Source organism: Urocitellus parryii, chromosome 4 (assembly GCF_045843805.1).
Source record: "Urocitellus parryii isolate mUroPar1 chromosome 4, mUroPar1.hap1, whole genome shotgun sequence".
Lineage (NCBI taxonomy): Eukaryota > Metazoa > Chordata > Mammalia > Rodentia > Sciuridae > Urocitellus > Urocitellus parryii.
The window spans coordinates 47476906-47490230 of NC_135534.1; the positions used below are offsets into that span (position 1 = coordinate 47476906).

The window sequence follows — 13325 nt, forward strand, 5'->3', positions numbered from 1 at the left end:
TACTATATTGTAATTAACATTTCTGGAATGACTACTTGTCAAATTTTGAAGTAATTTCAAAGAAGAATAGCTACAGTTATCTGAAAAGGCTGTTAAAACACTGCCACTTTCCAACTACATACCTGTATGAAAATGGGTATCTGCCACAAAATCTACCAAACCTAAGTATTGCAACAGATCAAATGCAATGGCATCCATGATAATCTAGCTGTTTTAAAATAAAACCAAGGCACATCAGAGATTTGCAAAAATGTAAAACAATTCTAGTCTTCTAATTTTGAAAATAGGCTTATATTTAAATAAAATGAGTAGGTTTATTATTATTTTAAATGATTAATAAGTCTTAAAAATTTTCAGCTTTAGTTTTTAATATAATAAATATTGATAAATGTCACACTAGCTCTTTGGGACTCTTTTTAAAGTTTAATTTTTTTAGTCATACTTGCCAGTAGAGTCTATTTTGACATATCTATAAGCATGGAATATGTCTTATTCTAATTAGGATCCCAGTCTTGTGTATGTACATAGTGTTGAGATTCACTGTGGTGTATTCATATATGTACATAGGAAAGTTATGTCATATTCGTTCCACTGTCTTTCCTATTCTTATCCGCGCTCCCTTCCCTTCATTCTTTGTTTAAGAATGAAGGGACTAGCTGATGTCTACAATTCATCACCACTACATCTTTAGAACATGCAATCATTCTAATGTAATATGATTTCCATAAAGTTTCTTAGCCAATCTACTCTAAATGTTTTGTCAATCTTCCTTCTGAATTTTGGTCATCAATATTTAATATTAAAATTATTAAAGATGTAATCGACCAGCAAAGAATACATGAATAGGCAACTATGAGTAGGCTTCAATAATTACTGTCTTTGGAGATATTTAAGATTAGAAGAAATTTTTCTTTCATGGGAAAAGTAAGTTATTCCAGGAAAATAAAGCATGAACTAGGTAGTATCTTAAGTTGTCTTCCTTGATACCTTAGAAACACTCTTTTGCCTGAGGGGATATAAGTACCAATAAGTAAATGTTTATTTTTTATTCACTATTGTGATGCCCTTAGTTTTAGCAATTACCTTTTAAAATTTTTGGCATTAGGAGCTGGGTTGTGGCTCAGTAGAAAAGTGCTTGCCTCTGTCATGTCTGAGGCACTGGGTTTGATTCTCAGTACTGCATATAAATAAATAAAACAAAGGTCCAACGACAACTAAACAAATTTTAAAAAATTGGCATTAGCTTAATATAAATTCTTTTGAAAACCACATTTCACATTTTATTTTTATAATCTACTTAAATTCTGCATTTTTATGTCATTCATTACTAAGGACAAAAATAAAGCTAAGCATTATGGAGTTGAAGACGCATGTGTTTAGCCTTGTAAAGGTATAAAGAAAAAAGTGGTAGTAGTAATAAAGAAGTTCCCTTTCTTTGTGGGGAGGGGGAAGGAGGAAGTAACAATACTTCTAATGCAAAATCACATTTCCAGGAAAATTCATTTGACTTTGCATACAGGATAATTTTTAATGACCCTTAATTTTAATTTTTTTTTGAGAGAGAGAGAGAGAATTTTTTTAATATTTATTTTTCAGTTTTCGGTGGATACAACACCTTTATTTTATTTTTATGTGGTGCTGAGGATCAAAACAAGCACCCCGCGCATGCCAGGGAAGCGCATTACCGCTTGAGCCACATCCCCAGCCCCTTAATTTTAATTTTGATGAAAAGACCAGACATTCATATTTTGAAGTTAGTTGAGGGGCTGGGCTTGTAGCTCAGTGGTAAAGCATTTACCCAGCTTGTGTGAGGTACTGGGTTAGATTCTCAGCACCACATATAAATAAAATAAAGGTCCATTGACAACTACAAAATTATTTTAAAAAACTTTTAAAAAGTTGAGAAAATAAATGCTTTGAACGCAATTGTTTTAACTCAGTGGTTTGCTATAATGTAATTATTGTTAGTGAACCAATAAATTAAAGAAAGTTATTTAACTTGACTTCAGTTTTAAACATACAGGGCTATAATTTTAAGTAAATGTGGATAAAATTTTGCTAAACATGGTTTTAGAAGCACATTAGTACTTTAAATAGTACGTTAGGTTCATTGGCTGTCAGGGTTACAAGATCATTTAATGTAACCTCTCATCTGATTCTTGAACCTTCTTGCCAAAACAAATAATAAAAGAAAAGGGGAGAGTGTTAAATAAAAGAGAGAGATGGGTGTAACTTAGAGACAGTTTTAAGTAGGATTAATAAATTTAGCTTGAAAGCTTTTAAAGTCTAATTATAGGGGGAGGTGGCAGTGTTTTATTTGCTGTTTACCTTTGATCTCTTAGCTATTTTGGGTAGACTTGTACATGCTTTTGTGAAAATGTTTGTGATTTTTAAATTTGATTTCTAGATACTCGTTTGAAGTTACCCTGTAATTCTGAGGATTAAAAAAAACGACGACAACAACAACAACAAAAAACAACTTAATGTTACTATTTGGCTTTTGCCACCAGACTAATAATAAGCTGCCCTAGATCTGATTTCTTTTGAATATATGAGTGGTGTACTAAATTTTAGAAATAGCTTGATTGTTTTGTGATGCATTAGACATGATTTATATAAAATAACTAAATAATACTAACTAATAAAAATAAGAAAGTAAAAATGAACTTGGAATTTACTGTCTAATGTTAACATTTTGTCCAATTATTCTTTTTAAAACCTGCATAGATACACATGTTTTTTGATTTCTACATATATACACATATATTTGATTTTCTATAAGTTGATTATTACTATTCATGTTGTATTTTTTAATTCAAAAGTATATTTTGGCCATATTTTTACATCAATATAGATTTGTATTATGATTTTTAATAGTTACATAGTAGTGTTATGTTTATGTACCATAATTTACTTACCTGTCAGGTTATTTTCAAAACTAGACAATTATAAAATGCTATAATAAACATTATATGTGGTATATCTTAACATTTTTATGATTAGTTCCTAACATTTTTTGTGATTGTTAAATTTCCAAAAAAGTTATGCGCAGGTGGGGGTCATAACATATGCCTGTAATCCCACTACGTGGAAGGCTGAGGCAGAAGGAGTCGAAGGTCAAGGTCAGCCTGGGCAAGATAATGAGACCCCTGTCTCAAAGTAAAATAAGGACTGAAGATGCAACTCAGTGGTAGAGCACTTATCTAGTACGCATAAAATACTGGGTTTGATTCCTAGTAAAACACACATACACACACATACACATACACACACACACACACACATTTTCTACCCTATTTATAATTCCACCATGTAAGCTCTTATTTTTCCATACCCTCACATCCATTTTTTATGAAATATTTTGCTGATATTGTAGGTAAAATGTTTTATTAGATTACTTTGATTGTGAGAGGGATTAATATTTTATGTTAATATTTTTATGTTATTGAACATTTGTATTTTATTGTACATTTCTTTATTAGATTTTTGTGCATTTTTATATTCGAGGGTTTATAGCAATGAAATTTTTAAAATTTAGTAAATTAAGAATGTATAAAAGATTTTTAACAACTTAATAGTATGGAGCCTGTCACCACCAATGATTAGATACAAAAGTCTATAGCACATGTTGGATCATAGATTGAAATTCTTGAGGGGGAGAGAACTTGTTTTTTTAACTTTAATTTTCTGTGTTCTTATAGTTCAGTACAATTCCTAACCCATGATCACTATTTGCTGAATGAATGAATGAACAAATAGAGGATTGGATCAAATCCATGGGTGATTGGTTGTTCCCTTTATACTAAACAGATTGTAATTTTCCAGGACAGATGCTGATTTGCTCTGGCATTTCTTTCTGTATCTTCTTACTTTTGTGCTGCCCTCAAGACCAAAGTGACTACTTTTATTTTTGGAAATGTCTTCTTCAGGCTAAACTCTTCAAGTTCTTAAAAAAGTAACTTAACACATTTTTTGTGTACTACTTCTTAATTCTGCCAGTCACAAAATGTTTGTTTATTTCTAAATTTTCTGTTTGAGGAAGTATGCATTAAGGTAATTTTCCCTTTTATAATAATGAGCTCTGTGGCCTTAGGAATTTAATCTCTTATAATTTTTGTTATAATATGCTACCAATAGTAATCAGTTGATAATACAATTCAGAGTTGCTTTTAATTTCTATATCTGGACTGCACTGAAATGAAAAATGAAATTTATTGACTTTGTTTTGGTATATATTAGACCATCATTTGCCCTGATATGTTGTCTGGAATCTGAATTGCTCCAAAATTAAAAATATTTTTAGAATTATAGGTCTTAACTCCTGAAGAGTCCAATGGTTGAAAAAATGAGATTTGTGTTAGCCACAGTATTCTTTGCTGACTTGAATAGTTTACATAATATGTCCAAGTAGGATTGTATGATATCTCAGATAGAATTATTCTCCTGGATCCCCAAACATCAGAAAGTTATGAAGAAAACAATATAATTACAAAATTAACGATAGAACTACCTTTCCTTGACTAGACTCTACTATATTTCCTGTACATGTGGAAATAGGCCTTACAGAATTGCTGGAAACTGGTGAAACTGGAGTGGAGAAAGTCTTAGGTACCATTTTCTACCATAAAAAAAAAAAAAAAAAAGGAAGTCAAGGGAAGAAGCCTAATGGGATTAGCTACTGATACTTAAAGCTGTCCAAATGTCCAGGCCTTATTATCTTCAATTGTCAATGGAAAATAAAATAAATTATCTTGGTCACTTAGGTAAAAGCGTATTTTAGGGACTGGGGAAGGGCTGAATTAGATCTTCGGTTCATATCCCAGCTTAATTTCAGATGCCAGTACTTAATCTATTAAGGCCATTTGTGCTATAATTGCAAAGTTGGGCATAGTGGTTCCTACAAATGTTGATCAAGATACTTTTTTTTCCCCAGGATGAATTTAATTTAAACCTAGTTAGCTCTAACTAACCTAGATATTTACTGGCTATATTTTGAAAACACAAAATCAATCAAATCAGTCCCCAGAGACTAGGAAAGTTTCTGACCTAAATTAGGAACTCAAATTCCATTATTATTTTCATTTGAACTCTACTTCATAGCCATCCTCACATTCTGGAAAGAATACAGCCTCTGTAACAAAGTTTCTTTGTTTTCATGGAACTAAAAATGTGCTGTATTTAGACCAAACAATAAAAATAAACTACTGAACTACCTTCTAATGCATGGGGGTTGTGGAGAGAGGGAATCATAGATATTTAGAGGCATAAAGTGACTCATTGTGCTAGTTTAAATTTTTTATAAGTCTAGCTCTGTGTGTTTGAATTGCATGTGTTACCTCTTCAGCCAATATTAAAGTGTATGCAAGCAAAATAATTTTTGGATTGAATTGTGGCTTATGCAGGATACATATTATATTGCTGAGCTATAAATAATGGGCTCTACACTTTAGATAGAACAAAAACTGCTTCCTCTTTTTTCATTTACTTATGAGGTATTACTGTTAAAGACATTCAAGATATTCTCTATGAAGCTAACTTGCTGAGATAAATATGTTTTTAAAAAGTGACTTGCCTTCCTCTCTCCTATAAAAATCTCCCTTTGGTTTGTACCTAGTTATACTTTTAAACACCTACTTTATTATTGAAATTTTCTTAAAAAGCCATATTGGATGGAAGTAGTCTTAAATGTAGAATAATGAAATAATTGTTTTCTTTTGACATTATAATCTTGGAAAAAGTTGTTAGAGTAGATGAAGACAATTGCCTGTATTAAAAATAGTATGGTTTATAGCCAGAAAGCATACTTCTTTAATAAAGCATATAAACACAGTTTACTTGTCCTTTTTGATTTCATTTTGTGTCTAATTTTCCAGGTCACTTTCATGAATTCAAAGGCAATTTACCAGTGATTTCTGGGTGCTGGGGCTGATTTTTTGTGCGTAATTGTAAGTATTGATTTATTTATTACTGTTCTCATTAGGTAGTGAAATGGTTACAGTGTATAAACAAATTCTTCTTTGTGTCTGAATTTTTATTAGTTTTTTGATACTTGTCACAAAGTATTAATTGTATTATTAGCTTTTTTTGTGGGAAGAGGTAAGAGGACTATACAAAAAAATATTAGCTGGTGAAAAAGCCAATTTATTGTGATTTCCAGTGAAAAAAAACACAATGCAGGGCCCATTATTTAAAAGCCTAAAGAATAAATATCTTCCTTCTTTGGAAGAAGGCTCAATTGGAGGAATGAGTTACCTTAAATATTTTAGTCTACATCACATGAATAATCTACCATGATAACTTTTTACATCTTCTGGTTATCTGGACTTGAAAACTACTGTGTGCTTGTGCTCAGAGAAAAGACTTGAGATGATATAGAATTTAAAGTGCTGTCAGCACATGAGGAGATTATGTACTAAGGAACCAAAGACTCATTTGGTGAATGTGTAATATACTTCAAAATGGTAGTATTCCTGCCTTCTTTCCCAACCCCCAAACACCATTATATTTTAAATGCTAATTTGGTGAACAAAGGTAATTTTTCTCAGGAAAGAAGGTAAATTTTAAGGAACAAAAAAGACATAAACTTTAAAGATCTGTTATCAATATATATTTATTCTATAGAAGTAGTTGAGATTATATGACACATTTAAAAAATGCCTTTCTGGGGCAAGGGATATAGCACAGTGGTAGAACACAGGCCCTGAATTCAATCCCCAGCATTGCCACCACACATATAAACCTAGAGACCCACAGTTAAGTAGCTTGAATGGAAAACCTATTCATATGTGTGCATTATTATAAACAATTGGCACTTAAGGGGCTCTTTTATATTTCATAATAGCAAAAACATAAAAAACTTTTTCTTTGTTAGTTTACTGCTACAAATAAGTTTTAAAGAATATACTTCCAGGAAAGTATTTGAAAAAAATAATTTCTTAAATTGGAGTTTAAATGATTTGGTATTCACCTAGAAAACAGGGGAAATTTGTTTAAAATCAGTTTTACCTTTCTGTTAGTGGTAGTATTGACTGGGTTAGGCATTTCGGACCATCTTTTAAAAAAGTAGATTTTTATGTTTAAAATATTTTAGTAAATTTTGTATATATTGAATGCATTAAGAATAGTTATTTTTATGAAACTTTATCAATTTACATTTTATTATTTGAAGATTTTATAAACTCCATGGGTCATTTGGATTAACCATAAGCTTTTAATTTGCGCAAGGTAGAATGGTGAGGAATAGGAAGCAAAGAAGATGGAGAAAGAAATATATTATATTTTATTAGGGTTCTTGGTGATGATAGTAGCTTTTAAGGAGCTGAGTTTATCCTATTAGAAATCTGAATGAAGGGAAATAATTTTGAGCTGTCCAAATCTTATATTAGTTGCTTTGTTCTCTTTTTTACCTTCTTTCTCTTTTCTTTCTTATCAGTCATTTTCATTCTAGTAAGTTTTCAGGATGATTAAAATTTTTACAGTGAGAAATATAATGACTGTCACATCAACCAAGGAGAATTTCCTTAATATATAATTTACAATTCTCATCACTCAAAGGTTTTCTTTCCTAAATTCTTCACTTTTTCCCCTGCACAATGGATACACATAGGCTATCTTTGAATGGAGGTGATCCAATTAGCTAAAAATTTTTTTTGTGATTTAGCAAAGGGAAAGATTAAAATTAGAAGGGGCATTGTTGATATAGATTTCACGTTAATTTTGGAGTTTCACTTTAAAAACAACAGCAACAAAAAACATTTAGTTTGATTGTGTCTGCTCACTGAAGCAGAAGTCATGGTAGTCAAACAGATTTTAAAATAATTATTTTCTTGTCTTGAAGATTTCCACATGCTAGAGCAGGGTATGGACTTTGCTGTTCCTTGGGTGAGTGAAAAAGCTTTGTTAGGATCATCTCTTGACTGATCTCCCAGCTGCAGAATCTTCTTATTAAAGAGATGTGGCAGCATGCTATGACTGAGATAAGTGAGATGAAACTAACATGGCATTCAGAATTTTTAGTTTCAGTTCCTTTCAATTGTTATGGAAACTGTTCATCACCTACACTGGATGATAAAGCAGCTTGAACAAAAGAAATGTTAATCTAGTTAGGCCTAAGAACAAGTAAATGGGCTTCTTTTATGAACTTTCATTTCTATGTCTACAACTGCATATTTGCTACATGATTTAAGGCAGAAAGTTAAACCTCATGGCCATGGGGAGGTTTCTTAGTAAGGTGTACAGAAGCTGGTCTGTGAGATAAGGAAAGTGGGATATTGTTTTGCACATCCATAATGAATAGGCCACATCAAGAGTGTGAGAACCGATTGGAATCTTACTTACTCACATCTACTACCCAGATCAAAAGAAGAAAATACTGTGAAGGAAAATGACTTATGTTTTCAGAAACAACAATAATTATAGTGTTTTTAAAAATTAAACTACCTGTCTCTTTTCTCAAAGTAGGCATTGTGTAAGAAGACCTTATTTCCCATGTCAGTAACTCACATTCAATTTTTTTATCTCTAATGAAAAAATAATTATGTAACTCCAACTATTCAGTTTCACTAGGGCAATAATAATTGGTTAAATAAAACAAAACAACAACAAAGGTAGTTCATTAGGTACCCTGCTTTTCCAGGTTACTCAAGCCACATTAGTAATTTGATCAATGAATTCCCTTTTATAAAGTTCTGTCTCAGTTCATGGTTTCTATTAGCAACCTTTTCCCTAAAGCCTTTCACTTGTTCTTTATTGTCTGGTACAAAAAGTGAGAATTGTTTAATCCCAGGCTTGAGGCACTAATAATACTATTTTAAGTTGGTATAATTCTTTATTTTGCAGATATTAAAAACTCTGTAATATGTGTAGGAATTATCCTCATTTTTGCAGAGTAGCAGGACTTGAACTTGAATTCATGGTATAAATTCAGTGATCTTTCCACAATACCATGCTGTTTTCTCTGAGAGAGTTTCTGAGGTTTTCCATCACTATCTCAGACTTCACATGGTTACTGAATAAATAATTTTGAAAAGTTAAGGTAAAGTAAGTAGGAGAAGAGATTGCAGAAAGCCTTCTACTACTATTTCATTTCTTCATTTTCCTGGGGCATTTGGTTTTCCCTGACATTTTCCAACACTTCAATCCCCAAACTGCCACATGTCATCGCTTCAGCTGAATCTTTTTTTGAATTGCATAGATTTTTAGGAAACAAACAAAGAAAATCACCAATTCATGTCTTTGTGGTATTTTAAAATGGAAAGAAATCAGTTTCAGACTGAGCAGAGCCCAGACCAAAGCTCCCTCAGTGAGAACATCTGTGATTTTAAGGACAAGTAGCTCTAAGTGCATTATCTTTAAAAAATATTATTCCAGGCTAATCTTGACATAGAGCAGGTAAATAAAAAAGATGAGCTGTGAAAATCCACAAATAGGGCTTGAATGCCATTTTCCATGACAACGGGAGCTGCCCCATGAAAGCATTAATGCTGGGAATGTAAGGAATTTAAAATTGTACCTTTTCAGTTTTACAGTTGTGTGCTCATGTTAATTAGAGATATACTGACATTTGAAGTATCTACATTAATATACACAGCTACTATACATTTGTGAACTGTGGCCAGAAATCTACTTTAATTGAAAGGAATTTGCTAATCTGAATGTGGATATCCATTACATTTTAAGCTTTTAAGTTTTATATACTAGTGTCCTTAGATACTTGTGCTTCATGCTGTCTCTAGTTTTTATTTCTAATTTATACCTGAAAGGACAGCCTGGTCTATTTTTAATCTCCTAGTGCTGTTTTGGAGTAATACTGATAGAATTTTGAGAAAAAATGTTTTTAATAGTGTCCTTTATTTGCTGTAATTTTGAATCTGTTTTTCCTCTATGACTTTCTAAATTTTTTTTTCTTGCAAACTGTTAAAATGGCCTGCCACTGCAATAGGGTAGGATTTGGGTTTATGGAATTAGCTTCATTGGCTATATTTAAGGACAAAAAAGCTACCCTTTACAATCATACAATAGTTTTAGCCAGAGAAGCCCAATATTAGAGACCTTGATGAGATGAACACTGAAGAGGCATTCTGGTTTTTCCAGTAGAGCTGGGTTTCATTCTTTTGTTTTGATGTCAACCCATGCATCTCAATTTTTTGTTGGTAAATATGTTTACAATAGCTTGCTTTCTTGAGGTTATCTTTAGCTCTAGATTTAATGCCTTGTCTGCTTTATATTTAAAGTAAGACCTTACAACAATTTTTTGCAAGATCCTGTTTCTTTTTTGAAAAAATGTGTTCTTTTTAGATATACATGACAGTAGAGTGTATTTTGACATTTATACACACATGGAGTATAACTTTCCATTCTCATGGTTGTACATGATATGGAGTTACACTGGTTGTGTATTCATATATGAACATAGGAAAGTTATATACAATTCATTCTACTGTTGTTCCTATTCCCATCCCCCCTCCTTTCCCTTTATTCCCCTTTGGCAAGCTCCTGTTTCTTAAGCATCTGCCGCTCTGAAATTTTAACCTAATCATTTTGTGCCTGTTGTCTTATGAAACTCCTTCACTTACTTTTAACCAATCGATGAGAATTACACAAGACCAGTTAGAAAGAAGGTTCCTTTTTGTCGCACCAGAACAAACTCTAAAAAGTCCCATAATATTCAGGACTTCTTTCATTAAACCATTTTACTGGTACAGTTAAACCACTGAGACCTGGGACCATTAAAATTTACTCAGTACTGTTTTTATTATGGTCTTTTACTCTTCATTATTTCTTTTTCTCTGTATGAAGTTCCTCTGTTCTTCATTCTTTCATGTTGCTTACTACATATTGTGCCATCACAGCACATTTGGTAATTTCAAGTTAATTGCTCAATTATCAGTGATAGTCATGAAGCACTTGAAACATGCGCAGTGGGAGATTTTTTAAATTTCAAAATAAGTTGGTGTGTCATAATCTTAAATGTGAAACATGCCAATATCTGCAGGCATAAAAATACACAGCCTGAGCTAGGCATTTCAGGGAAAGCAAAAACCTACTCTAAAAATCAGGGCTTTTGTCTGGCATTGAAGTGTTTCATCTTTGCTAATTTCAAACAACATGTCTAAATTTGATCTTGGTTTACTTTTCAAATTCTAAAAAATTTGTTCAGATTTATAAAGGAAAGGGGAATTAAAACTATTGATTTTGTTTGAGTGTGTTACCGGAAACTCGAAAATCACATATTCACTCTAAAGGGGAATTTGGTGTGAGGTAGACCATGTTGGATGCCAATCAAGGAAAGTGACTTATTAAAGAAGCAGAAAAAATCTTTTATATTGTTTATTCAATCATAAGGCAAGTCTATAAGCAGATAACTGCCTTAAAGTAGAGGTGGTGTATTGATTTATTGATGTTGAAAAGACCCCACAAGAACAATGACCATTGGAGACTTATTTTCAATTCTATACAGCAATATTCTTAGATGCCTTTGAGACAACTTACATATTAAGACAAAATAATTTTTGTCTTTTGGCAACTAGGCAAACTATCATTAGATTTTTGCATTAGTGTTCAGTTTAGGGTTTTCTATAAACTAATGTAGTGCCAACAGCTCTTTTTAAAATGCTATTATGGTTCTTTCACGTTTTAATAGTATTATAGTAAAGCTGAATTTACTGACTACATTTGAAGGTGGAGTAGAGCTGCATAAGAGTCAACATTAAAGTGATTCAGTGCCTTTTGGAGAAGAATTTTTCTTAACTTGAGATTGGAAACAATGTGGGGTTTGAGGGTAATTTTCTAAAAGTTGCTAATAAATTGGAATATTTTCTCCCAAAGCTGCTTTCTGAACTTTTTAACCCAGAAGATGAGTTTAATCATTTTCTAGTACTGTTATATAACTTTTATTATTATTGAAAGGGTTAAATGTATATAGAGAAGGGGAAATATAGTCTTGATTTGAGTTGGGTAGACGAAGAGGTGTCAATAACCTCACTGATTATGCACAGCTAGCCTACATAATTATAAGTAAGATGTGAAATATAGTCTGCCTATAGTTCAAGAAAATGTAAAGTTATTGACTACTAGAAATATTTTAGTAGCTAGTTTCTAAAGATTATTTGAATAATTAACAGACTAGTTTATTTTGTTGCACCTTGTCTCTACTCACTTGCAGCATACGATTTTATTTCAAAGTACATGTTTCATGTATTTTGGAATTTTGGTATAAAATTTTTCATTTCATCATCAGTTTTTTGCCAGTACCAAAGCATCAAAATGTGAGTTAAATATTGCCAGTAAAGATAAAATATTTTGTGAATCTTCTCTCTCTCTCTTTTTCTGTATATTACTTATATATTTCTTGATGAAGTTTTAAAAACACAAAGCAGTTATAGTAAAGAAGATTAATTTCCAAAACATCCCTTTCCATAGATGACTGGCAAAAGAGACTTATTCTTAATATTTACCTGGTCATAACAGTTTGTATGGTGTAATGCTTGTTATTGTTATTATTTGCTCATATTAAGGGCTTGGTAAAGTGTTTACAAGAGAAGAAAAATGGTCATTACCTTATGGGCTTAAAATTGACATGTTACTAGAGAGTTTGTGTGGGTGGGATTTTCTCTGGATACAAGCTGTACTGGGGCTAACTCTTTTTGCCTCAAAATTTCATATAAACATACGTAATTAATTCATTAATAAAGGCAGATTTTTAATTTTTTATTTTACCTCTGGACTTTTATCCTTTTGGAACACACAAACACAACAAGAAGGTATGTTTGACGGTTAATTATTACTTTTCTCTTTTTGATCTTGGTATTGTAAATAACTAAGCAATAGCATTAATGAAATCCAAGTCAGCATCCCTGTAACTATTAGGCAGAATACAAATTAAAAAAAAATTTTTTTGTAGTACTGGAGTTTGAACTCAGGGGTCCAGGGTGATTGATCACTGAGTTGTAACCCCAACCCCTTTTATTTTATCTTGGAAAAGGGTCTCACTAAGCTGTCCAGGATGGCCTTCAACTTGCAATCCTCCTGCTTTATTCGCTCAAGTAGCTGGGATTATAGGCATGTGCCACTACTACCAGGCTGATTTTAAACCTATGGCTTGGTTTTAATTACTACCATTAGAGTTCTGAGTTTCACTGAATAAAGCAAAACAGAAATCTAGATATATTATTTCTCATGTGAGTATAATTTTCCCCATTATTTTACATAATATAGCACCGTCAGTCAGAATAGATTGTTTTAAAGGTGGGATTAATCTCCCATAATTTGGTATCTGATATAGCATTCATTGACTGTCTGACAGCTTTAAGTGATAAAAACCTTCT

The 13325-nt window shown here is 31.9% G+C and overlaps 1 protein-coding gene across 19 annotated transcripts in view; it reads left to right on the top strand.

The window, feature by feature from the left end:
• The window catches only part of Sox6 (SRY-box transcription factor 6), a 570577-nt gene that overhangs the window by 86093 nt on the left and 471159 nt on the right, over positions 1–13325 (top strand). For 18 of the 19 annotated variants that reach the window (XM_077798166.1, XM_026399004.2, XM_077798165.1 and 15 more), the window contains exon 2: positions 5874–5945. The exons of the other annotated variant lie outside the window; for it this stretch is intronic. The gene's annotated coding sequence lies outside the window, so the exon portion shown is untranslated. The remainder of the gene's footprint in view (positions 1–5873; positions 5946–13325) is intronic. 19 annotated transcript variants of the gene reach the window in all.